Below are 26,064 nucleotides of genomic sequence, written 5' to 3'. Positions count from 1 at the left end.
CCTGAGATCTTTTCCAATTGTTAAAAAGTGTCTAGAACACACTAAGGACAGGCTCTTAGCCTACAGCACTTCTGTGCTTCCCTTCATAATTTCATTCAAGCCTAAAGACAATGAGTATTTGCTTTCAGTAAACAAAGCTGGAAGTTTTCTTAGCTGGCAAAATACAACACTTGAGAAAAAATAATGACAATAAAATATCTCCAAAGCATCTATTTAGCATTTCCTCTATTAACCTTAGAAGCAATTATTTTGAGGTCCAGAGCAGAAAATTCCTAGTAGTATTAGTTCAGATAAGAAAATTCTGTAGATCAATCATAAACCATCTTAAAGTAAAAATCTGCTTTTCATGACACTTACTCAGGGAAAAAAGAAAAGAAAAAAAAACGAAGAAGCTGTGTATTCAGAAGCACATGCTATATATTTTTTTCTTTATATAGTTCCAGTGATTTCTTCTCCTGGGCACCAATTGCACCAAGAATTTTACTAATCACAGCTATCACCAGCACAGCTGTCAGCAAATAATATAAGCGAAGCTTATCCCATTTTGGAACAAGGATGCATTTTGTTATCAGTCTCAACAGCTACCGTGCCTCACTGAATTAATGGATCTTCTAAGTGCATTTACAGAGGACAGAAAGCCAGTAACAGCTGTAATTAGGACAAATTCACAGTGTCCAAGTTCAGCTGAATAATACCAACTTTTTCTCCCTTCTCACATAAAAATTTTAAATGCTTAATGAGGTGCCATCAGCCGATTTTTTCCATCTCCAGATATACGTTAAAAAAATATCTCTTTAATCTCTATTCATACAAACCTTTTGAACACATACACTATCCTTTATATAGCCTCCTCTTATCTGGTGAGTTTTGATTAGAAGTTTCATTCAAGCCCTCAACCATTACATCGAGGTTCTACGTTGAAGCACAAGAACTTACAACACAGTAAGTTTAAAGAAAAAAACAGAAACATTTTCCTGACGTCAATCTTTCATAACAGCAGCAGTGTAATGGAAACTAAGCGCTGCATGTGGAAATTCAGACTAAAGTCATCAAAATACATGCTCACTTTCACAAGAAGTTCTATTGTACTTTCAGCATCCAAGAGGAGAAAATTTGTGTATGACTAGATGCTGAAATAAAAAACAAGGCAAAACGGAGATGATTTCCAGTGAAGTTTGAGATGGCACATAAGCAGAAAAACAGCCAGCAAGTCAAGCCACCTATGTCAACCCCGTGAAGACTGCTCAGGAAGAATGTTCTTAGGAGAACATCTATCATGTACCCAGTGTTATCAAATTCTTAAGCTGGCAAACATAGGGTTTACCTAACAGCCAAAAGAGATTAGATTAAAAACCAAATGCATCAAGAAAGAATTTGACACAGATGCGAAGACAGTGTCAAGCAACACCCCCGATTGAGTCACAAGCATCAGAACATTAGAAGTGAGTCTCCAAACAGACGATTCCATAAAATTTATGTATTTTCTTGGAATCTGCTCCTTGGTATATGTTCTCTGTAAGAACATGCTTATAAAAACAGGTAAATTGTGCATCAGCAGGGAATTCACATACTCCTCACATAAAGTTCTCCTTGAAAGACAACTGAAGAGATTACCACATTAAAAAGTGATTTGTTAGTTTTGAATGCTAATGATATCCAAAGTTCTCGTGACAGATTTTTGATGGAATTTCTATCCTTTTCTTTATAGACTGACATCCCTCCCTTCCACCAAGTTCAGAACAGACTTTTTGATTGCTTACATTTCCTTCGTTTTATTTGAATCTCATTTGATCTGTAGCTTGAGAAGAGAGAAGAAAAAAGCACTTTCTCAATGGTCTGTAAGCGTTCTCTTTACTCTTGACAAAAAGAACTTTGCTAGTCTGCCTGGTTCCTTTCTTCACCCTACAGAAAGAAAAGTTGAAGTTATATCACTTTCATTCAAAAAATCACATACACGTTTTTCAGTATCGACAAAGTCAGTCCAATGAAACTGAGTATCAAACTAATTTTTAATGGCAAATTTTAAAAATAGTGAAGAGTATAGGTAACATACAAACAAATGATTTTTAAGCTGTTGTTTTCCTCTCCACTATCGCTCACAGAGTACTTTTCAACGAAACATTATATAGCAGGATCTACACAAAGTGAAAGTTATGGTCAATTTTTTCTGCTTGCATACAAAACTTCTCCACCCAGATGCATTAGTTGCCATCGCAGACTGTAAAGAACTCTACAGGGCAGCACAACCTTCTCCTTAACAGTCTGTTAAATTCTATTTGGAAACATTACTCCATATTCTGGAGTACAGAACAACATATATAACATATTCTGGAAAAGTAACCAAGTATTCTGCAGAGTTTCTCCAAAAAGCACTCACCCTAAGACAATATTCAAATACACACTTAGAAGAAAGTAACACATGTTAGGGAAACTTTCTTGAACATAACATTTTAACAAGCACAGAGAAGAGGAGGAAAAGTCCAAAATCATCATTAATGGAAGACTCCAGTCTCTATCTATGTACATTTCTAACAGGTGACAGTCAAGTTTAAATGGAACAAATGCCACACTACCACTCAGGCAACCGATACACCAACTCTAAATCCCCACAGAGTTCTCATATTTACACTTCAAGGACAACACTTTGTGACCATGTTGTAGGAAACTCATTCGACCATATACAATGCACACAGCAAAACCACATTTTTGCAATACTTTTAGTTTCTCAGCTCTTGTCAATGAAGTTTGCAGCCACCTACCACAGAGCCTAACAGTGTCAGAAAAGTCTGAAAAACGTGACCAGCTATTCCGTAGTGCCAGCACAACGATGCTCCCAGATGACACTAAGCAGACTGGCAGCAAGTGCCCAGCTTGGCAGGGTACTCCCAGCTGTCATCCTGCACAAAATGCTGCAAAGATGGATCAACCTCAGCAGTTACATAGAACTGTTTACGGAAACGAAGACAGTCACAGAATTACAGATCTGACACTGAATGTGTGAGGCTTTCATTCTCCTAATCATGTCTAAATTAACTTTGTAACACGAGACCAAGATGATAACATTTATTTAGAAATGCCACAGATTTTCAGAGCTATTAAATAGGTCCTTTTTGATCTTTATCACGTGTTTCAGTTCACCTTTGCTCCTCAGGAGGTAAAAAGGCAGGGCTACACTTCTAATAAAGCAGACAACAACCTACTAACTAAGGGTAATGAGTGGCTGCAGACTCTAGAAAAAAAATAATACACTGACCAATGGAAGCCCAATCTGCCTAATTCCAGAAAGAGAACTAGAAAAACAGCCCAACACTAAGATGTATAGAAGCAAACTATTACACATATGAAAAGGAGATCTGCATCTGTGCAATACTTTCCCCACTAAAATAGTCTATTAACTCCCAATGAGCCCGTATTGCTAGTAGATGTCACAAATTTCAATACTAAATTTCAATACAGTAACTCACAAAGTTACAAGTTCCAAGGCTCTTTTAAACTCCTATGCAAAATTTAGACACGGATTACGATTATCCTCGTCACTGTACATGCCATGTCCACTTGCCATGTACATGCCCAGCTAAAAGCTTAATTTAGTGTAGAGAGTTTTGAGCTCTCAGCCTCTCCTGTCTTCCTACACACAACTCTTTCCAATTCACAAAGTAGCAATGGGCCTCCACATTTTCATTCTTACTGAATGAGTTCAGTAAGAGTGCTCCACATCTAAGTTGCAGCATTATGATTGTGCCACATCCTTAAATCTGACATCAAAAAACATCCAGAGACGGGAATAAGACAGAGAAAGGATTGGTTTTCAGCTCTTATGATAAACATAAAAGGCCAAACATTCCAAGAATGTTGTTCTTGAAACGAAATTTCCATTATTGTATTGAAAAATCAGAATTAGAACTGACAAAATAATCTTTTAATTCATATATAGTACAAAAACTTTTTGTCAACTTGAGTACACTAGATGATCCACAAACTTCATTACAATGAATTTCCATGTGTTGCAAGCAATTAAAAAGATAATCAAAACTTCTACTCTCCAACAGAATGCAGTTACTGTTGCATGCTACATCATGCACAAATTTCTTCCATTATCCTTTAAATGTCAGGCAACAAAAGTATCTTACCTTACTCTCCACTGTCTGAGCACAAAGGATTAAATACAAAGTATTAGGCAGAAACTGCAAGTATTTAGTATCAAAAAACAAACTAACCATTGCATTACTAAACTTAATTGGCTTTCTGGCACGACATGCAAACACTAAGAACACTTAATGAAGACTGAACCATGCCCTTTTCCACAAGCAGCCACATCTCTGAATCAGGAACTGAAATGCATCCATTCATTACCTTTTGCTCCCAAATGCAGATCTCAGTAAAAGGAGTCACCACAGCCTGATTTTCCCTCCTAGTAATCCTTGCCAATTACTGCACTGCAGTCTTCCCGATGGCTACACAAAATGCAGGTAGGGAAGGACTGAAGATGCCCAAAAAGGAAGCAAAAACTTACAGTATAGTTTGTTTCAATAATCTCCTGCCACATAAGATGTGGGTTTAAGGAAATAAGTTTGGTAGGATCTCTAGGATTTTTTCTACTATTCTTCCTTTTGTACTCTAGCATCTTTCTTCATCTATTTTTTGTTCATACAATTTTGTTGTTGTTGTTGTTGTTGTTTTTTACTGAACAGCAACCTTCAGCAGCCCTTCAGCACCCTGTACCTCTCTCCCAGACCTCTTGCTGCAGCTCCAGGAGAAGGTGCAAGAGCCAGTATTCAGAACATGTAATTTGGAGAAAAGCAGGAAGGACACTGGAAAGAAATTTCATGTGCATGAATCCTTTTGGCTTCTGGCTCCCAGTAGTGAAAAAAAATTGCCTGTTTTTAGTGGCATGCTTCAACTAGGCTTCCACTGACCTTTTAAAGAAAAGGTAACGGGCAACATAGGTACAGCTTCACAGATATAATCAACACATCTACTACTCACTCCCCCACCCACAGACAGGAGAAAGATTGCTTTCTCACAGCCGTTCACAAGTCCTTAGCTTACTCTTCACAGGGGTTCCTGAGTTTCCAGGCACTGAAATAGTAGTCTTACAGCATGGGTTGTTTTCTTTTGTTTTGTTTTCTTTCTTCTCCAGCATGGCACAGGTCCCATGCAAAGTTTCAGTTACTTAAGCTTGCGGTTATTATTAAGAATTTATTCAGTGCCAAAGGTCATCTTCAGTTTAGAACCTCTTCCCTGGTTTGTACACTTAACATTAAGTACTACATTAAAAATATATAATAACAGATTTGAAAAGGGGAAAAGCCTAGTGGCTTTGAAATAGGGATAAAAAAATTAAAATATGAGAAGAACTAACAAGTACAAACTTTCTACGTGATTTGGGGCACTTATGTACTTTTCTGTTCTCCTTCACTGAGGAAGAAGGTATAATGCCTCCTTTCTCTCTCCTCACTTGAACACCCTATCAAGTTCCCATCTCTTCATATATGAGTATTACTTTGTACAATACAGCTTCAGTCTGAAGTTGGGAATTGCCAAATGTGAAAAAAATAACTAGAATAAGGAACAACAACAAGAAAATCTTAGTAAAGCTGGGGGAAAGGAGGACCTTTCCCCCCAAAAAGAGAACATAAATGGTAAAATAAGATCTTTTAAGTAGTTTTCAGTTTCTGCATCTAGTCTAAAAGTAGCATCTTAACAACACTTTTTAACTTATATTGCTTCAGGACACTGAAAATTCCTTCAAGACAGACACGTGCAGTCAAGATGCCTCCTGACTGGGATTCACACACTATCAAGGATTCTCTTAGGAGAAAAAAAACAACACCTACCATTACATTACAAACTAGGGCCAAGGAAGAAATTCTTGCAGAAAAGTAGCAAGTCTGCTTGACCAATCGTTCAGGATTCCCAGAGTTTTTGGTATTTGGAACGTTCTTTGTCATAATGCTTAAAAGAACTGTAGCAAAAAAAAAAAAAAAAAAAAAAAAAAAAAAAATCTTCAGATGTACTCCTTTTCCATACAAAGTTTTGAAAGAACTTCTCTAGCTTCCAGCTTTATAAAGCTGCACCTGCTCTGAGAAACAGTACACAGAATCTCATGCTCTGTAGTCTCAGAGTATCATCTGCTGCTGCTCTCTAAGGACACGACCCCTACTGCTCACCCAGAGAACTCAGGAATATTCTGTGTTCTTGTCAAGAAGTTAAAAGGAGCATCTGTTTCACTCGTCCAAACTTATTTTACAGTTAAAACCAAAGGCAAACAGGACTGCCAGATTTTTGTAGAAGTACCTTTTCTTTCCAAACTCAGAAAAAGCAAGGTGTAACAAGGAAGGAAAGGAGAACCCCAAATATATTTAATGTACCATTCTAAAATATTTCTTCCTCTTGACTAAGGAAGTGGCTAACATTTATAGTGTTTGTAAGCTATTTCCAAAAAAAAAAAACAAAAAAAAAACCCACAACAATTCTCCCACTGGTATTCAATGAAATAGAGATAATAACGCTTACCTTGGTTGCAAATAGAATAAAAGTGATAAAATGTACCAAAAAATTATAAATAAAGAAACCTCCATATACTATCAGACATCGTAACTCCACCAAGCAGACACTGAAGAAGAATTTGCTAAACAGTCCACTTGGATTGTGTGGAAGACACAAAAGAAGAGCGGTGCTATGAGAGGGCTGGCTTACAGAAACAAGAGAAACTTGCTTGAGATTTGAGGCATCACACCCGAAAGCAAGTTCAAGCACTGAAGACAATTTGTAAAATTAATACCATCAACTTGGAGATGTGAAAACATAAAGGAGAATAAGGTACTTTACGGTTTCACACAGTTACAGGAATTCTACCACTACCCCTCCCCCCCCCAAAACAAAACAAAACCAAAAAGAGAAAACAACACTCACACAACTGTCACAAGATTTCTAAAATTACAAAAAACAATGTATATAGCAAAAAAATAAAAAATAAAAAAAATCACAACCTACCTGTTTACATGAAAAAAATTCACAGCACAATCACAGTGATACACAAGACTGCAGTGTGTACTTCCAATGGATTAATACATTGTCTCCTGCTGCTGAGACCTGGTCTTGATTCAGTTAAAGCCTAAGCACTCAGGCTTTCCTGCTGGGAAACAAAAAACTAAAATTGGTTTCAAGTGTCTTCTTTTAATATACAGAAACAATTCTCTCAAGCTTGAAGGCATAAAAGAAAAATAGTACATTAAAGTTGCATGAAACCATACAAACTACATCAACTCAAAAAGCCACACTGAAATTTATTAGTTGACCAGAAAATTCATTGCAAAAAAGTATTTACTTCATGGAGGAAGTCACCACTGTCACCACGGAGTGAGTCAAGCTGATCTGCAAGAATGTTTTACATAATGGGAAAATTTTTATTGGCCAGAGGTTCACAGTGTTCTTAAATTTCCAGAAACTGCAGATGTAAAGATACTTCTGTTAACCTGAACCAAAACCAAGAAAAGAAACTATCTATCTGAGATGCATGCTCCATTTCTCAACACAGATCTAATTTTACTAGCGACTGTACTTCAACTTATTCAGCAAAGGAAACGTTCATACTCAGATGAAAAAGAGAGGACATACAAAGACTGAAAACAAAGGTAGACTTAATATCACCATCAAGCAGCATTAAAACCCATTGGCTAGCATACCAAGGCCATATCTGAGTTGCAATACTGAGAACTAAATGCAGTTTAAGCTACCAATTTATTCTTGTAAAAAAATGATTATTTGTGAAACAATCAGAATGGATTTACAAGAAGGCACGATACCGTCTTAATTCCTCCATGTTCACCTTACTGGGAAATGAAAGCCAACAAGAGAGCCAACGATCACTGCAGTCAGTCAGTAACAAATTGAAAAGTTTTCTTGCCTTCTTTTACCAACGAAAACATACTCCACCACAACTACAGGATAAAATCCAGTTCACTCAGAGTAACTACAATGAGAGAATCTTTCCTCCATTTTTCAGACGTTGATAACGGCTTTAAATCAATCAGGTAGCTCAAAATAAAATCAGAGCATAAATTCAAAGCATTTCACAGTTCAGATATTCTTCTCCTTAGCCTGCTGAAAATGCAATAAATTTACAAATTCAGATTGTCTAGATTATTGCTTATAGCTTAGTTTCTGCTTTTATTTATTTTTTTCATAATGCTAAGGACTAAGTTTTCTTTTTTTAATTATACAACTTCTGGAAAGTTGCAAATACTTTTAATTAATGTTGTGGATCTTCATTGCAGAAGTATTAGGATTTGAGTTCTAGAGTATTTTAGATTGCAAAAATCAAACATTAATTAAATCTAACTATATAGCAGCTCAAAAGCAGAAAGACCACATTTGTTTTAACACTGAAATACAACTGGCACTTTAGGAAGAGTACAGGAATGCCATCCAGGCGTAGATCGGGAAAGACAAGGCAAAGGTGGAACAAAACTTGGCAAGGGATGTAAAAAATAAGGGATTCTGCAGGTATATTGGTTAGAAAAGAAAGACCAAGGTGAATATAACCCCCTGTCATGGTTTCTTGGTTTTTCATCAGTATTCCACATCATAACATCATGCAGTGCACTGGAAGTTAAAGAGTGAATGCTGCAGTTCCATGGATTGTCAGCGTTTCTGGTTTCTCAGTTTCAGAAGAGCAGAATGAACTACAACTCCCAGAAGACTTAATTTTTCCGTTTCCATTTTCCATTCAGAGGGAAAGATAAAATGAACTGGGAGTCACGAGACCTCTCTCTGTTCCCTGGCTGCTTCACCTACAACATTAGAGTAAGGACTTCAGCTTCAGAAACTCTCTCTTTTGGATTTTATTTGATTTATTAGCTTCAATTTCCAAACATATTTGTATGATATTGTGTTATCTCACATTCCACTACTACAAGTTTTTCCTTCAGCTCATTGCAGCTGTTTTCCTTCATCCAGGCCCATCTCCCTACCTTTTCCTTTCCCCCATCCCCTTCTTTTCCCAGGGCACGAAATGGTGGGTCCCTTCACCTCCATTGTGGAAATAGGCTGAACTCAGAATACCCCTCAATAAATGAGAAGGGAGAAATGGTAACCACAGACATGGTTACAGCTACTCAAAAAGTTATTTGCTTCAGTCTCTCACATTCCTAAACTACTAGGTGGGAATTGAGGAAGCAAAAACCATCCCACTGTAAGCAAAGAGGTTAGAGACCTCCCGATGAGATTGAATGTCTGCAAGACTATGGGGCCCCATGACATGCATCCCCAGTTGCCAGGCCACTCTCCATTGCATCTGAAAAGTCACAGCTGTCAGGTAAAGCCCCCGTGACTGGAAAAAGGAAGATATGGATTTGAAGGCTGGACTACTCAGTGGATAAGGAATCGGTTGGATGGTTGCAGCCAGAGGGTTGTAGTCAACAGCTCTGTGTCCAGGTGGAGGCTAGTGATGAGTGGTGTTTCAAGGGTCTGCCTTGAGACCAGTGCTCCTCAACATCTTTATCATGACCCAGAACAGTGGGATTGAGAACATGCTCAGTATGAGGATGTTTCTCACTCAGAGGATGGTGATGCACTGGAACAGGTTGCCCAAAGAGGTTGTGGATGCCCTGTCCTCAGAGGCATTCAATACAAGGCTGGATGTGTATCTGTGCAGCCTGGCCTAGATGTTGCCAACCCTGCCCATGGAAGGGGGGTTGAAAATAGACAATCTTTGAGGTCCTTTTCAACCCAGGCCATTCTATGTTTGCTCGTGACACAAAGCTGAGTGGTATAGTTGACACAACAGAAGGAAGGGATGCCATCCAAAGGGACCAGCACAAGCATGAAAAGTGGGTCCATGTGAACTTAATGAGGTTCAACAATACCAAGCTAAAGGTGTTATACTTCAGTCATGGCAATACCAGGTATTGTACAGACTGGGAGAACATATTGAGAGCAGCACTGAGGAGGACTTGAGGGTCCTGGAGAATGAAAAGCTCAACATGAGGCAGCAATGGGCACTTGCAGTCCAGAAGGCCAACACTACCCTGGGCTTCATCAAAGGGGAGTGGCCAGCAAAGCAAGGGAGGTGACTGTCCCCCTCTTCTCTGACCTCAAGAGACTTCATCTGCAGTACTGCATCTAGTCCTCGGCCCCTGCCACAAGACAGACATAGAACTGCTGGAGCAGATCCAGAGGAGGTTCATGAAGATAATCAGAGGGGCTGGAGCACCTCTCCTGTAAAGAAAACCTGAGGGAGTTGGGCTTGTTCAGTTTAGGGAAGAGAAGGCTCCAGGAAGACCGCTTTGTGGTCTTCCAGTACTTGAGGAGAGCTTTTAAGATGGAGAGAGATCAACTTTTAACATGGACATTTAGGATAGGACAGCGAGGAATGGTTTTAAACTAGAAGGGGGAAGATTTAGATAAGGAATTAGGAAGCAATTTTTTTTACTCAGAGTAGTGAGGTACTGAAACAGTTTGCCCACAGAAACGGTGTATGCCCCATCCCTGGAGGCGTTACCAAGACCAGGCAGAGTGGGGCCCTAAGCAGTCTGATCTAGTGAGTGGCAACCCTGCCGACAGCACTGGGGCTGGAACTAGATGATCTTTAGGATCTCTTCCAACCCAAGCCGTACATTCTATGATTCTATGAAATCAGAAAACATATTTTTAACTGTTATCTGAGGATGAACCCACACATTTATCTGAAGGCTCAAGTTCTATGCTTGGAACATACAGCCCAAGACAAGTAATGCAGCTGTATTACCTAAGTAAAATACAACACATCTGAGCTGTAGTGGCCAAAGCAATGAACTGTCCCAAAGATCCAAAGTTGCCAGCAGTTTTTCCAGAAACCAAGCACAGCTTTTTACATTCCCCAGGATAACTGAGCACCTTCACCCTGCACCCAGCCTTCCTATTGGTCTGAACAGCATGGTATTTTCACTGGCTTCATTAACTTTATCCGTCAAGCGAATACCAGTCCTCACCTTCCATGAACTACCAGGCTGCACTCCCTGCCTTATCAAAAAACCACAGCCAGAACAATACTGGTTTTGTGGTCTGCCTTAGTTTTTCCACCTAAAGGCAGCTGATGCTCTTCAAATTTTAAGTATAAGCACAGCTCTTCCTAGTGTGTTATGCAATCAGAAGTCATACTGGAACAAGTTTAATCTGTTCTTTTGAAAGATGGTCCTAAAAAGATCAGAAACCTTTGAGCCACTGCCATAAGCAAGGGTCATGCCAGGAAAGCACTTTTCCTTAACTCAGATAGGAATACAATGCTACAGAGGGTTCAGAAGGTCTTGTCAAATAACATATTTCCACTTGCTTAAGGAAAGGGCCTTAGTACAGTAATACAAAACTGCACCATGACAGAAAAAAAAAAGAGAAAGCAGTACTAGCAAACCAGACAAGAGGCAAAGAACACATAAAAAAAAGAACTCCTTGCAGCAGCAGCAAACAGATGTATGCTAGCCCCTAGTGTAATCCTATAAAGAAAGGAAGAAAGGAGCAGATGAAGGCAAACAGAATATCACCACACAACTGGAAGACTCCTTTGTTCTTGTAATTGAGACCTCTGTCCTTCTACTGTACTCTGCTCGCAGGCAGATTAAGAAGCCCCCTCTTGGTTGATGACACCAAGCTGAGTGGTACAGGTGACACATTAGAGGGAAGGGATGCCATCCAGGACCCGGACAGGCTTAAGAGGTGGATCCATGCCAACCTCACGAAGTTCAATATGGCCAAGTGCAAAGTCCTGCATCTGGGTAGGGGCAATCCCAAGCACAAATACAGGCTGGGCAGAGAATGGCTTGGGAGCAACCCTAAGGAGAAGGATTTGGGGGTGCTGGTTGAAAGACTCAACATGAGGCAATGGGAGCTTGCAGCCTGAAAAACCAACTGTTTCCTGGGTTGTATCAAGAAAAGTGTGACCAGCAGGTCAAGGGAGGTGATTCTGCCCCTCTGTTCTGCTCTAATGAGATCCTACTTGGAGTACTGAGTCCAGTTCTGGGGCCCCCAACACAAGAAAGACATGGAGCAGATAGAGCAGGTCCAGAGGTGGGCCATGAAGACAATTAGAGGGTTGGAGCACCTCCTCTTGCAGGGACAGGCTGAGAGAGTTGGAGGTTTTCAGACTGAAGAAGAAAAGGCTCTGGGAGGACCTTATAGCAGCCTCCCATTACCTGAAGGGGGCCTACAGGAAAGCTGGGGAGGGACTTTTTATAAGGCATGTAGCGACAGAACAAAGGGAAATGGCTTTAAACTGGAAGAGAGTAGATACAGAACTAGATATTAAAAAGAAATTCTTTACTGTGAAGGTGGCAAGACACTGGAACAGGTTGCCCAGAGTGGTTGTGGATGTGCCCTCCCTGGAAGTGTTCCAGGCCAGGCTGGATGGGGCCTTGAGCAACTGGGTCTAGTGGGTAGTATACCTGCCTTTAGCAGGGGGGTTGGAACTAGATGATCTTAAAGGTCTCTTCCAACCCAAATGATTCTATAATTCTATTATATCACTATTCACAAGCAGCTGAGTGTTCACTACAAATGTATTCACTTCTCAGACTTTACACCTACAGTCCGACTGTTTCCAAGTCAAGAGTGTGGACCAGAAACTCTTATGTTTGGGCAAACTACAGGCAATAGCAACTGATTGAAGATGTGTAACATTCCCGTACTTGCTTCCACTATACAGTTTTTGCCATGTTCCATACTGGTTTTACCGATTGACATAGCACTGAAAAGTCATCAGCCCAGTTTCAATTCCCATCCCTCCTATTTTTCCAAAGTTAGTTAACTCGGACCATCTTCTCTAACTTGTTTTTCCAGGACCATGGCAAAGCTGTAATACTGTCACAAAGAGCACTGACCATTCCCTGCAACTGCACAAAGAATGACCCAGTCACCACATCATCTCTAGCTATTGAAAACAGATGAATATCCAGCATTAGCCTAGAACAATGGGAGCTGAACTCTTCTGTACTAATTACAGCCATTATATGCTGACCTCTTTATTCAAGCAGTGAACATCTCAATACACAGGGTGGCTTAATCAGGGGCCATAGAAAAATGTCTCAGAAGTACAAAGATTAAGGGTTTCTTAAATGTGTTCCTATTTACAGGAGGAAGAGTAGAGAGCAGAAGAACAAAGAAACAACATCAGTTTAAAGAGAGTACCTCAGAAAGCTCTACCAGGGCAGTCAGGCCATGCATGAACATGTGAATTATTATATGCTCTCTAAATGCTTTTGATCCTATTTTACTTACTGTATCTAATACTTGGCGATAGGCTCTAATGCCTGAGCCCCAGTGACTAACAAGAGCCATTAAGATTCTGCTGTATCTTTGTTTGGTCTTCACATCTTTCCCTTTGAATTTACCATGCCTGTAGTGTTAATAAAAATTACAACATGGTTCCTTAATTTTTACTGTTCACTTCACAACTTCATACAATGTAAAACTTATATTCACTGGTGGTTTAAGTAGCATTCATGGTATCAAGACAACTCCAGCACACTACAGCTCTGGGTCTGTTTTACAAATAGGGGAAAGATGCCATTTCATTTCAGTGCTTGTAACAGCATCAGGACTGACATGTTGGTCATAAATTCAGACTTAGGCATTTCATTTAGGATGAGGCTGTAGGCCAAGTATTTCGAGCTCAATGACATCTTGAATTGGATTCAGTATTTGAAAGCAGGAGAACAAGAGAAACTGAAGATGCAAGAAAAATGCAGGCTATACAAAAATTTAAGAGCAGTGAGCTACCCAAAGCCAATGACTGTACCCCAATCAAGACCTGTTCATTTTAAATTGGAATTCTGTTCTCCAGAGAACTTGCACGCAATCTCAGTTTGGTGTCCATCTGCAAAAGTAATGGCTGCGTTCTCTATTGTTCAATCCTTTAAATCACTGTTGAAAATTTTAACCACCTCAGGAGACAAAAATAGATGCCTAGGCAGTGTATCAGAGGATAATCACAGTTATTGGCATCCTTCTTCTCACTTTTCCAGTTCATTCCACACTATCCCTGCAACTACATCCTGTAAAACAGAACATCTTAACCCAGTCTCCTAGATGTCGAATCATGACACCAAAAGAACTGTGATAAAAATCCTATGGAAAAATTCTAATAGCTTTTACCATCATTCTGCTATCTTGCAAATGTTTACAAGTTACATTTATTCTAGTTTTCCTGGTAAATATAATTCTGCTACTCAGTTTCACATTACTCATTTCACAGAAATCACAAGATAAAACACTAAAAAACATCTGGAATTGCATTTAACCTCTATGAATCACCACAAACATGCTGAAGAGTTAACCGCTAGCTGGATTATGCATTATATCACCTCATTCTTACATAGAAAAAAGCAGAGTTCATTACTTTATTCCTCTTGGCATCAACTATTGTTACTTTTCCCATCTTACTGACTGCTGGAACAATATCTTCCTACTGTTCAAAATGATATGAAAGATAATGAGAACATATTTTTACCTCCTTCACTAGTTTGATATTGTTTTATGTCTCAAACACTCCTCTTTTTTTACTCCATGTGCCTGCGTCATTCTTTCTTACTTACCCTTAACATTCTCACCTAGCTTCAACTTCTTTTTTTTCTTGGATCTGAGGTCATTAGCAGTGTATTGACTTAAGCAAATAGGTCTGCTGCTATGTGCCAGTGCAAAAGGAAGTACAAATCAGTAATTCACACTTTTTCCCAACAGAGCAGGTAACATTACTGAATTCTTCTTGGTTTCTAATGTTTCCTATGGCATCCTACAAGTTTTCTGAACTCTAGCTATTCTACTGTTCTCTATTTTGTTATTCTTCCCCCATCGTTTCCTAGAAATAATGAATTAATCAGTTCAAGTTAATCTTTCACAAGCTACTTTTTATTTCTGTTTCTTAACCAGCTCTTTCCTCTCTTTGTCATCGCTAAATCAAGACAAGTTTCTTATCGAGAGCTTTCCTGTGTATCAATAAACATAAGAGCACTGTCCCACCCACACTCCTTTCCTGAAGAATGTATATGCAAATAAAATCCTTCATTTACTCCAAATTTCATATTTGATTGTTCATTTGTTGTTGTTTTTCTTAAGCAGAAATAAGTTTTGCCATCTATTTTCAGTGGATCTATTACAACACTGCTTTTACCAGACTCTAGAACCCCTTCAACTTTTTTTGCCAAAAAAAAAAAAACAAACCACTTTTAACGCATTACAATATTTTGTCCCTTCTTTCCTGGCTGTCCTCTCTGATGAACATTCTAATAGGATATGCTTTTGATTCTATTTGGGCAACACGGACAATAGCTATTCCTTGAATCTAAGCATTACAAAATATACTGATAAGTCCTACTAATTGTGAAGTCTTAGCCTATAAACACAATGGTAGCCACCTATAAACACAATGGTAGCCACCTATAAACACAATGGTAGCCACCTATAAACACAATGGTAGCCACCTAATCAGCTATAAGCAAAGACAGGAGGGAAGAAGGAAGGCCAAGATTTGCTAATATCTTCCTAGTAGAGACCCAAAACAAGAATATCAATACCCTGTCTATACACTGTACTGTCTGTACACGATCCTACAGCAATGTTAGTCTCTATTCAAGATGACCAAGCATGACTTACTTTCTTCTGGATTCACTGCCACATTCGTACTGGCCTAACTCAGAAAGCCAAATCATGTAACTGAGGAATAGCAAGTTCATATTTGATGTGAAGTCATACAGCTGTATGTAACCACTATCTTTTAACAGCCCCCTCACATGTTACTATTAGCCAACAGCAAGTTAATGATAAAAGACTCAAGGTGAAGCTCTCATTTTCTCATACAACAGTTTGTCCATTTCCCCAGTTATCGCATAACCGTTACCATTTAAGTAACATTTTATTTAAGTTTTTCCCCAAGTGGATGACTAAGGTCAAAGAGAACCAACCTTCTCCCTTATTACTTCAACCTACTTGATTCTGGGGAACTAAGAGCAACTTACAATCACACAGCCCAATGTAAGGTTCAAAAGCAAACAAGGAATTTAATCAAGGATCTCATTTCCTTTTCTTGAGAAAATTACACATGAGATCCAAAATAATTTTAAATTTCCAACCCCAAGATGAGGATGCTTGCTAAGCCAGTCCTGCTAGCCAACCTTCACACATGCTTTTGAATAAAAAAATGTCAAAAGAAAAAGACATACATATATACATATACATACATATATACATATCCCTCTGCTACATTTCTCACTCAATGCTACCAAACATTTTTAGCTGACCGGTCACAATCACCTGTACTCTTTAAATCCTGCTAAAAATACTTATACTTGTAACAGGAAGAGGATTGTGGCTTCATGAACCCAATCAAGAATCAAAAATGTTTTTGCGTTGGAAGGGACCTTAAAGATTATCTTGTTCAGCACCCACAGATAACTTCTCTTCCTGTTGACCAACACTGTTTCTAAAAATTAAGTTATGAGGGTTTTTTCTTGTTTGTTTTTGTTTTTTTTCTGCTTACAGCTCTGTGGTATGAAAGATATCAAAGACCTCACCAGCCTCGCCTTGCCATCTTTGAAGGAGTCCTAACAGCAAGAATATGCTTGTTAATGCACACTGTTTTAAATTATTATGTATGAAGAGTTGAGTGTCCAATCACAGGTGTTAAGCTCAATTTTAGATGTCCTAAAGTATCCAAGATATGCAGAAAAGGTAGGTATGGTTTTAGACACATGGGAAATTGACAAGGTTTGAAGCAACAACTTCAGACCATTCAGACTGACATAAGCTATGGTATTTATGATAGTACTATATGCCTACAGATAGGCACCACATCTGTTGCCTTAGGTTTTCCTGAAAACCAGGAAAACCAGCCATGGCTCGTGCAAATGAATACTATCACTCTGTTGTTCAGTTAAAACAAAATGCTGCTCTTCAAAAGGAAAAACTAAGTGGACAGCAGGCAGCAAGAAGACTTGAACTCCAATTTATAAGAGTGTTAACACTGTAATGGTCAGTCTAATTCACTTGAGGATTTTAAAAATCAAGTACTTCTTGACGCTGCATTTCTTTAGTACTACCTACAGTATCTTCATCTACATGGCAGTGGAGTATGAAAGTAACTCAGAGCCATCTTTCAAACAGATGAGAGTTACAACAAAAGAGGCAGCTACTAGAATCTAAGTCACCCATGCAAAAAGCGTATGCTTTGCTTCTTCCATGCCTCCTTCCCATGGAAACAGCCTTTCTTTTCAGTACTTTACCTATTTATTTCAAACTGAAAAAAAATCTAAGTATCACTGCCTTTGGAAAGTATTTTAATAAAAAGAAAACATTAAAAAAAAAAATAGGGGGGGTTGGGGCGGTTGTAAAAGCAGTTCTAGGTAGATGTCTGCTTCCATTAGGTATATAAATATTTCAATCCCAGCAGCACCATCTAATGGAGAGCTCACCAATTTTTTCCCCTTCTTTAATATGACAAACATTTTATTTTAGAGGTGTTAACAACTGGTACTTTAACACATGGCCTATTTATTACGCTACAAAAACTGATTATCTACAAGAGAAGCCAAATCATTTTTCCACAGACAGCAATCTGACAGCCCTTTTTTCGCAGATACTTCACATGCAAATTTATTAAGTACAGTAGGAAGTTTGTTTAGCAGGAGATAAGAGTTTAGTTAAAAATACGTAAAAACAAAATATTTGTGAAGAAGCAAGGATGGTTTAAAAATACCTTATGAATGTTTAAACTTCCTCTTCAAAAGCAAAACAGAGGGAAAGGAAAAGTCTGAGGACAATGCTGACTCTTAACCACAACAACCAAAGTCATTATCTACACCTGCTAAAAATCAAGTCCAGCTCTCCAAGGTATCTTTAAGGTTGTTCCCATACTATGGGAGACGGGCAGTAAATGAATAAAAAGCATCAGTAAAGCATGCAGTAAGATGACTGCTGGCAATTTCCACTATTTGTCTCATTAACAACATTTTCTCATGTAAATAAACATGTCAGGAGAGCATACAATTACATATGAAATGGACCTATAAGTACTTTCTTCCTTGCTGCATTTTGTCCCCTTTTTCCTCATATCATTTGTTACATCACAACACTGCAAGCAAGGTCTCAACTACCCCATGCTTTGCCAGCTAGTGCAGCACACTGACACTCTTGCTCTTGCTCTGGAATAACCACCTTTTTACATACAGCTTAAAGGACTTTCAAAGCCTATCTGACCTATCGGGTCATTTCTAAACAGCCAACTGATATATTGAGTTTGTATGAAAAACCAAACCTCTTAGTGAATAATGTTATAAAGTATACTTCAGCCATAAGTACTACTGGCTTTGTATACACAAGCAACATAATTCCAAACCCCTTCTACACCTATTCTGGAAGGATGTCTTCATACAGAACACTGTGGGAAGAAATTTGTTTGCTTGTCTTAATTCTTTAAAAAAGAAGAAAAAGAAACACAAAGAAACAAAAACCCACAGGCAAACAGTGGGGAGAGTAAATCCCCTAAACTCCCTCAAGAAGTTATTGGGTAAAATACTCAAAGTTAGATTGCTAAACAAACTTTTTTAAAATGAAAGTAAAGCTTTCAGGAATTTATAAGAAGGAAAGAAGGGGAATTTATGGGCCCAGGTGCCAAGAAATAGCAGATGGAGAACACAAACAACAAATAACAATAAACTTGTTTTACCTTCCCGGGGATTGCCAAGAGCATTCTTCTGCACGTGCTCCAAGAAAGTGTCAAAATACCTTACTATCACATAGATTAAAAAAACCGCCGAGCAGCACAGGCAACACAGCAGCAACGTCCACTACTACAACTACAATGCAGGATCCATTGGTATTTCCATTATGTATCGACACCTTCAGCAAGGAGAAATGCAAATTTACCAATGGCATGCTTCCTGAACTGAAATGCAAAAGGACACTGCTCCCCTCTCAAGGATACAGTTCTGAACACAAAAGAGAACAGTGAAATGGACATATTAAGAGAGCATTTGAAGATTTAAAGACATGCAGACTTCAGACAATAGCAGGGTATGCTGTAGGTCCATCTTTGGCAATCTGGAAGAGCCTGTTAACTCATCTTGGGTGGAGGGAAAAAGAAAAAGGCAGCTACAAAGAGGTCAAAGGAAAGCTGTTTTACAGATAAGGATTATTAGTCAAAAGTATGAAAATAAATCCAAGTCTGAAAATAAGTATTTCAAGAAGAAAAGTGATGAAAATGAGGAGTAAAGCAAATGGGAAAATGTAGTCAGCTGTTTTGCTCATGTGAGATGAGAACACCTCGGAATAAAGTCTTTCCTTCACAACTTAAACTTACAACAAAAGAATATGGAATGACTGAAAGCAATCCTTTTTATAAGGGCACGTAATGACAGGACACGGGAAATAGCTTTAAACTGGAAGAGGGCAGATTTAGACTGGATATTAAGAAGAAACTCTTTACTGTGAGGGTGGTAAGGCACAGGAACAGGTTCCCAGCGAGGTTGTGGACACCCCCTACCCAGAGGGGCTCAAGGCCAGGCTGGATGGGGTGCTGAGCAGCCCGGTCTAGAGGGAGGTGTCCCTGCCTATAGCAGGGCGTTGGAACCAGATGATCTTAAAGGCTGGAACTAAATGATCTTCCAACCCAAACCATTCTATGATTCTATGAAATTGAGGCACTTCCATGAATCAAAGGAAGAAACCTGAGAAGTTAAGAGTATTTACATTGTTTGCATTTCTCTTCCATCTCAAGTTGTTTGGCCAGTCTGTATAAGAGTATTTCATTAATAACTGAATTGTATAACATAGAGAAAGAGGAGTCAATTGAGATGGTTTGAAGAAGAATAAAACAAGCAGAAGGCAGATGGAAAATTTAAGGCTGTACTTCCTAAGCAAAAATCAAGACTTAGAGAAGTCATCAAATAAATGGTCAGAAGACATCACTCAAGGACACTTACTCTTTGGAAGGTTCTGTGGTGCTCAGGGACATGATTTAGCAGAGGGTTGTTAGAGTTACAGTAGTATGGTTAGGTTGTGGTTGGACATGATGATCTTTAAGGTCTTTTCCAACCTGAGCAACTCTATGATTCTATGATTCTTCTCTGTGGAAAGGCAGAGAAGTGGATAGTAAACTGGTAAAGTTTACTGGTACTACATACCCACTATGAAAACTCCAGCAATTGTCCTATTTATCTCTCTCTCTCATGCACATGGGCAAGCTTACATAACAAATTTCATTCACATTGCCAAATTTTGGTTCACGAGCTGGGCTTTGCTGTTAAGAAGTTATTTTAGGCACATTTATTGTGAGAGTAAGCTGGTTCTATAGAATAAGGAATAATTATTAGTGCTCTAGAACAATCAAAGCAGAACGCTGGGAATAAGTAAAAGCACCATTCTGACAAATTGTTGTGTACTCTCAGATTCCTAAAACACTGCATATTTGCTGTACACAACAATGCAAGAGCTGTGAAGCAAATTCTATTTCCTGCCATGTAAGACTGATGGAGCAGAATGGTACAGCCCTGCAGAAGAGACAGAACGGGATACTTACACACAGCTCATGCAATTTGTTTCATTTATCCATGGATAATGCTCGTAGTGCCGGGCTCTGCCTCAACACATCATCTCTGATGCCCTCAGACTGCAGGAAAGCACCACTATTTCCATTTTTACAGACTAGGAAAAGACAAAACCAGAATGGGCCAGAGGCCAGGCAGATACAAGCCACAAAATGTACGATAAGTATTCTCAGGAGTTCCAGCCAGCTACTGCCTAATACTAGAAGCACTTAAGTATCAGTCCCTTAGTATCAAGGCTAAATACACCAGATAACAATAACCAAGACACCAGTGGGAGGCGCACCAGCAGGCTCTATGCCTTTCCTAATCTCAGTAATTCTCTTAGCCACTTGACTAGGACACCATGCTTCCTCTTACTCCATTTCTCAGGCACAGTTTTCATTATTCCTGGCATAGCAGAAGAGCTTGAAGAGAAGGAAGTGACTCTACGCTTAACTGGCCAGTGGCTGACTATGAGAATGCTCCCCAGGGAAGTAGAAAACTTGGCTTGGAATCCCCCTTCTGCCCCTGGGACATCAGTATGATGTCACACCACTCAGAAGCGCAACAAAGGTCCTCATTGCTTTGGCCGCACGGAATGACTTACAGTACAGAACTTTACAAGAACAAGGAACAGCCTCTAGGTCTCCTACATCTTACACTGGTATCTTCAACAGGCCATCTTCTCCTAACAGACAGAGCTGCAATATGTGATAACAAAGTAGCAACCAGAAAGACACTTTGCATCTTACAGAAGCACCTGCAACAGGCTTTTCAAGACAAACCAAATCAAAGTAATTCATTTTGTTAGAGGCCTAAGAAACTGTGAAGACTCACACCCACCCAAGATGAGTTTGGAATGCTGTATCTTACTTGGCTTACCAAAAGATGCTTTCTTTTACTACTGTGGAAACCACAAACTCAGGTAAGTTCAGCATTACTCCAAGTATTAAACTTCTGTAGTAATGAGCTTCCATACAGTCATCATTACAGCATGTAAAAGAGAAGTCCCTCACTCTTGCAAGAGCTGTGTGGACTTCCTTCAGTAAAGTTTTGTTTAAGGCATTTGCTTTGCATACTATATGTGAAAGGCTATATTCACTTCAGATAATTTATACCATATTAGAGAATTATTGGTGATTTTATCATTGTAAATAACCTACAGAACGTTCAATCTATACAGCAGATAAATCTATTTCACAAGTGAGCCTTTTATGACAGTATATAAAGTAATAGTGGAACTATAAAACGTTCCAACCTAAAGCATTTCTGCTATGCCCAATGCAGTTCTAATGCTTACAATTTGCAGCAATCAATCTTGATGTCAAAGAACACAATAACCCTGTTTACAGAACAGGGGAGCCAGGGACAGAGGCCACCATAAGTCCAATATGGAACTTCTGCATCCTTGAGCATGTTGAGACTTCTCTTGCCGTGCTGCCCTTCACTAGATGAAATGCAGGATTCTACTAGAATCACACTTTGCATACGTGGAGTAAATCAGCACGGAAGAACAACAGGATAGAAATCAAAGGCTTAACATTTTTGGGGTGTGGAGAGGATTAGTGACCTACAGTTGCTAAGTATAATTTTAGAGACACTTGCCCTGTTAACCTGGTTATAAAGCCAACAGTCAGTAGCAATTGAAGTCACAATGGCAACAATATTCTGCTGTATGTGTTAGGGTAGAAAACATTTCCAAGAAGAAAAAGAAGTCCAAAAGAACTACACATGTATCACAATTTCCAATATCAAATTATCTTTTTACCTTATTTTCTTCCTAAGTTCTTTGATATTTCTTCTTAATACTTTCCTTACTGGTTTCTAGGTTCTCTCAGGGGGCTCTATTTTCTCTTCACTCCCATTAGCAAAGACAAGTGAGCACCTCTTCCTACTTCCTACTCTGCAGACACCTAATCATCTTTCATTGCAAGTTGCCACCCCTTTTCTCCGAATTCTCTATCCCTTCTCTTTTTCTCTTGTCTGAAAAAGAAAATAAAAATATTAAAGACAGAGAAATTGAAAAGTGTTATTTCTCAAAACAAGCATAAACTGACTTTCCCACTAGTAGTATAGTATGGGCTTCCAGCAGGCAGAGCTGGGAGACCAGTTATATTCTCTTTGCCAGCCCCTTGCTGCTGTGGTTTCTATGTCACCACTTCATCACTGCAGGTTAAGAAACCAGTACAATAAAACCTTGCATGGCTACAGCACTTTTCCTTATGCTACAGTCATACCTTTCTTTTGATGCACAAACGCAGACAACTCTCCCTCTCTTGGCTTCTTTTCCCCATATCACATCTTGAAATCTCTGATTTCACTCTCTCCTACCACTTTTGGTGTTCCTGAGCCATAGGCCAAAAATGCCAGGAGGTTTTAAATACAAGCATCATATTCAGAAAGTACCCACCCACAGCCATTAAAAGAAAAAAACAAAAACCTTAAGTCTTGGCAATTCTTTAAAGGAACTGTGCACAAGAACACAGACATCTGAAACCAATCTGTAATGAGTAGTCTTCAGACATCATAGGATTCAGCACCTTCAATTAAGAAACACTATTATAACAAAAAAATGGAATCCAGCTGTTGCATCATCTGAGATACTGCAAGAATAACACATTCTAATGTCTAATATCTATTCATACAAAGCCAATTCAGAATACTGGATTAGATTTAAGTCATACCTATTTTTAAACTGCCTTACTTTTTATTATCAGAACTCTGATTGCCTACTTACCAATGCGTTTACGTACCAGTGATTTAACAGCAAAAGTCAGAAATTAAGATTGCTGGCTTTTTTAGCAATATCTACTAATATGGTATCGAAAAACATAGTCCTCTTCTATCACTTAAACTTCGTATTATGGACAAGAACAATATAAAGATCCAAAATGCAGCAAATGTTGAAATGCTTTAAAAACAAACTGTGTTAGCACAGACTGGTAAGACCCCTTTAAGAATTTTTTTTGTCACTGCTGTTAAGTACTGCCATCTTAAACGGTTTTCCAAGGTACCAACAGTAAATACGCTGACGTGATGGTGATCAAATTCTCTAAATCCACACCAGAACCATTTCCCAAAGCCAGTATCACCAAACCTGATTGCAAGAGGACCTCTGGCAAGCCTGAAGACTTGCTCCTTCAGCACCCTCTTTGGAAGAGAATTTGCTCTGATACTGAATGCATTCCACCTTTCTATATCATAGGTAAAGCTACTGTTGGAAGCTCTGAATCAATGTCAGATTTCAGTAAAACACCTACCATTCTCTCGCTGTACCGAAGCAACTTTTCTAACCTCCCAGTGCAGTCTGCTTGCAATGCCCAAACTCATGACACATCAGTGTTTCCGTTATCAGGCTGTATTAAAGGGGTTTCCCAGCCCAGCCACAAAGAACTCTGATTCAGTCCAAACATCCAAGTACCTCTTGTCCTAACATCAAAACCCTCTCCCTAGGCATAATAATTAACATTCATATCTACGTTACTCCATACACACTCTTCAGTACGGATTGCCATTAATAGAGACTTTGAGTCAAATAGCGCATCTTAAAGGAAAACATGCAGTATGTTATCATCTCTTCAGCTGTAACTCCAACAATCAATGCACGCTTTAAATTCATGCTTCTGTGTAAGTCAATACCCATTCTGAATATAGACTTCACTATTTCATATTTAGCCGCTTATCCGCTGTGCTGCATCCAGCCAGTGTGCCTTTACATCACACACTGAGCTCCGTTCTGGTCTATGAATGCAAGTTGAGATTAGTGCACAGCATTGATACACATTGCATTCCGTGGGACGAACCAACAGTGAAAAATACACAGCTCTACTGAAGAATAAAAGCACACATACCACAATGCACAGGACTCTGATAGATCTCAGCACGCTAGTGAAGTCCCTGACACAAGGAGACTGCAAATTTCCAATTGTATCATCGGAACTTCCCACATTTACTACTACAGAAGCAGAAAAAAGATGAAGAATGTTCTAATGCGTGGAACGGACCCACCCAGAGGGGCACATACAGCCTTTCATGTCACACACAGGCTCTGACTGGCAGAACGCAAGATTACGCCTTTCAACATTAAGACCATCTCAGTTGTTTCTCCACACGTAATCCAGATCTCAGACACAAATAAATCAAGATGTAAATGCCTTACCTTCCTATTTTACAAGCCACTGCAGTTCTCAGATTATGAGTCAGTCATAGGTTCATCTGCAGAGGAATGACTCAGTATAAACTTTTAAACACTCGTTATTTTCCCTAACCCTACAACACGATCATTAATTTAAGCCAGCAAAACGCAATGCTGCAAAAACAGCGCAGGAGACGGGTGGCGTAAAAAAAAATAAATAAATAAATAAAAAACAAATTTAAAAAAAAAAAAAACACACACCAAAGCGCTGCTCGCTCCCGCCAGACAGCGAGAGGCCATTCGTTGTATGTAGGAAAAGTGGCTCCGTCCACAACTCCTCCCGCACCGCCGGGCCCGCTCCGTGCCAGCGGCAGCGGATGTCCCGCGCTGACCGGGGCCGGCCGCCCCGCTGCCGGGGCTCAGAGCCGCGGAGGGCGGCGGACTCGCGGGGGGCCCCGCTCGGCACCGGGAGCGGAGCGGCGCGGCGGCTGCCGGCGGTGCCCCTTTAAAGGCCGTCGTCCCGCCCCCAGCACCGCATATGGAGGGAGCCAGGAGCGGAGCGAGGCTTCTGCATTCAAACGCCACATCAAACGCCGCAAGCGCCGCTCCCGCACGGCTCCGGGCCGGGCCCGACGGCGGCTCCCCCGCGGCACGCAGCCCCCGGGGCGGCGGGAGGAGGGCAGAAAGGAAAGTGGGGTTGGGAAGAAGAGGTTGAGGAGGAGAGGTGAAAATCAGCGAGAGAAAACGGGGCACCTGCAGAGCGCCGGGCTGCGACCGGGCGGGCACAGCCCGCGTCGTCCCCGCCGGGGTCCGGCAACAGGCGGAGCGCCCGGCCCCGCAGCGCCGTGCCTCGGCCGGGCGGGAGGCGAGAGCCGGGGCACGGCGCGGAGCCGAGAGAGCCCGAGCCCACCCGGAGCCCCAAGCCCCGTTCCGGCGCGGCACCCTGTCCCCGGGTCGAGCCGAGCCCCTACCTGCGAGCGAGCGTGCGGCGGCGGGGCGGCAGCCGGAGCCCGGCGAAGGCGACCGCCAGCCCGACGGAAAGTCCCTGCCGCTCTGCGCCGTCTCCCCCCGCCCCACACTTCCTCTCCCGCCCGCTCAGGCTGGAAATCCCCGGCGAAACCCGCTCCTCCTCACACGCCGAGGGGCGGGCCCGGCCCGGCCGCTCAGCGCGCAGGCGACAGCCGGGGGCCGGGCCTGCCTTAGCCGGCTGCACCTGATGCCGCCGATACTCGGCACCCGCCGCCGCGGGGCAAAAAGCGGGGGGCTGAAGGAGCGCGGAGCTCGGCGGCACGCGGGAGGGGCGGACTGCTCGGGGCGGGGAGGGCTGCTGGGGGGACTCGGCGCGGGGGCCGCGGACGGCTCAGCCTGGGGTTGTGGTCG

At 40.6% G+C, this 26,064-nt stretch overlaps 1 protein-coding gene across 11 annotated transcripts in view; it reads right to left on the bottom strand.

The window, feature by feature from the left end:
* Positions 1 to 25,796, bottom strand: part of TRAF3 (TNF receptor associated factor 3) — a 69,370-nt gene extending 43,574 nt beyond the window's left edge. For 5 of the 11 annotated variants that reach the window (XM_085225661.1, XM_085225667.1, XM_085225668.1 and 2 more), the window contains exons 1-4: positions 25,656 to 25,796; positions 24,709 to 24,764; positions 6,997 to 7,138; positions 1,761 to 1,902 (exon numbers count right to left, since the gene is read on the bottom strand). The gene's annotated coding sequence lies outside the window, so the exon portion shown is untranslated. Of the gene's footprint in view, positions 1 to 1,760; positions 1,903 to 5,837; positions 5,966 to 6,996; positions 7,139 to 24,708; positions 24,765 to 25,655 lie in introns of all 11 variants that reach the window. The other 6 variants (XM_085225666.1, XM_085225670.1, XM_085225663.1 and 3 more) reach the window with 5 other exon arrangements.
* Between the last annotated feature and the right edge of the window lie 268 nt (positions 25,797 to 26,064).

Source organism: Meleagris gallopavo, chromosome 5 (assembly GCF_905368555.1).
Source record: "Meleagris gallopavo chromosome 5, MGAL_WU_HG_1.1, whole genome shotgun sequence".
NCBI lineage: Eukaryota > Metazoa > Chordata > Aves > Galliformes > Phasianidae > Meleagris > Meleagris gallopavo.
The sequence above is the reverse complement of the archived record's forward strand: the minus strand, read 5'-3'. Positions and strand labels throughout refer to the sequence as shown.